This window comes from Cervus canadensis, chromosome 19 (assembly GCF_019320065.1).
Source record: "Cervus canadensis isolate Bull #8, Minnesota chromosome 19, ASM1932006v1, whole genome shotgun sequence".
NCBI classification, from domain to species: Eukaryota; Metazoa; Chordata; class Mammalia; order Artiodactyla; family Cervidae; genus Cervus; species Cervus canadensis.
This window is the reverse complement of record NC_057404.1, coordinates 23,225,635-23,227,696: the sequence shown is the minus strand read 5'-3', so window position 1 is coordinate 23,227,696 and position 2,062 is coordinate 23,225,635.

The following is a 2,062-nucleotide window of genomic DNA, read 5'->3' as shown; positions in this document are numbered from 1 at the left end:
TGAGCTGAGCAGCTTCCAAGAGTCAACTGTAGGAAATATTCAACCCTTGGTGTCATTCAGGCTTGTCTCCTGCATTTTAGTTGATTGATCTTTCCATCTTCCCATATGAGCAACAGGCTTTCAAGAGAGGAAAATGTCAGCAGTTATAACAGGACATTTTAAAAGAAGTTCCTCCTCTTGGATCTCCTACCTCAGTTCCTGGGGAACACTGCCAGCTCACGTGTGAGCATCTTTCCTATTCATTGTTTACAGCTATTTATCACCTTTCTTCCTGATGAGTCCCTCTTCAAAAATGGCATCTCTCCATAACTGACTGGGGCAGTTGGCAAAAAGGTCACCTTGCTTTCAAGTACTGGCCTTTTTTTAAACAAAATATTTCAGGAATTTAGGCTTTGCTTGCAGAAAATTAAAATTCACTCTATTAGGTGTATCTTCTTCCTCAGACAGCTCATCCAGCTATGTAAGATCTTGGACAGATTTAACCAGTCACTCCACAGAGACTGATTTTACCTTGGAGTTGATCACTGAAGTCCAGTCCTTTCAGTTATTTTTTGTCCCAAATACCACTCCCTCACTGTCTCCTAGGTGCTGGTTTGAGACTACCTCTATTTCCCAAATGGCTTGGGTATTTTCAGGAGACCATTATTGCTAATCAGAAAATCAAATAGTGTCTTTCTTATCTCCCTATACATTCATTTTTTCTTGTCTCCTTTGCCTAAAATAAGGTCCTTCTACTAAGCTTCATTCTTTCTCACTGTCTCTTCCTAATGTGTTCACAAATCCTCAAAGTGCATAATCTATGCCTTGTCCTAATTAAGCAAAACATAGGGAAGAGGTTTTCTGGGTGCTAAGGTCTAGCAAGAAAGACAGGAACATGTGTCATGCTTCAGAACCTAGCACCTGGATCCAAATTAGATCTTAAGTGGGATTAACACATATCTGGGCATCCAACTGAATGGTACTATAAACTCCATGGAGATATAAATTTCATTTATTTTGTTCTTCAATTTATGCCCAGAATTTATTATAGTTCTTGGTAGATAATATTCATCTAATAGCTACCTGGTAAATAAATGACAGCATGAATGAAAGTTGCAAAGAAGGAAATAAAATTTTATTTTAGGCTGAAGAAAAAGGGACATATTTAAGCTGATGCATGGGGTGAGGTCAGAACAGTAACAGAGAACAGAGCCTGGAATTGGAACCAGACATTAGGATCCAGCCCAGCACCATGAACACATATCCAACAAGGACAGGGATAAGAACTTCAGGTGGATGAAGAGCTGTTGTTTGGGGGAATTTTGAGCGATGTGATGATACTTTCTGAAAGATGTGAGATGTTTTGGTTTATCTTTAACTGCAGGATAGCAAAGTGGAGCAAAGAGATACTCTCTCCACTTCCAAAGAGATGTGGCAAGTCCTAAGCACTGTGAATATCCTCTGAAACACAGCCCTACACTACTACTTAGAAGGTTTGTGACTTTGCAGGGAATTGAAAACATGCTGTTGACTTGGACATCAGCTGAGTCATGGTGAGACTAAGGAGAAGAAAAATAAAATGATTAGGAGCTTAAATGCAACACCTCCAGGTCATCCCAGGAAACAATGGGTTTGAATTTGAAATGAGCTGGAATTCTTGTATTTTGTGGAAATGAATGAGTCAGTAAGATCTGCTTCATTATTATTAACCAACGGGCTTCCCTGGTGGTTTAGGTGGTAAAGAGTTCGCCTGCAATGTGGGAGACCTAGGTTTAATCCCTGGGTTGGGAAGATCCCTTGGAAAGGGCATGGCAACCCACTCCAGTATTCTTGCCTGAAGAATCCCCATGGACAGAGGAGCCTGGCAGGCTACAGTCCATGGAGTTGCAAAGAGCCAGACACAACTAAGCAATTAAGCAGAGTATTAGTAATCAATAACAAAGCAATTCAGTAGCCCCTTTCTAATGACTACAGTGGCCCAGGGATGGTGCTAGGTGCTACAAATACAGTGTTAGCAGGATACAGTATCTGTCCCCAAAGTCCTTCCAGCAGGGTGTATAAGAAAAAGGCCATTCACACAAGG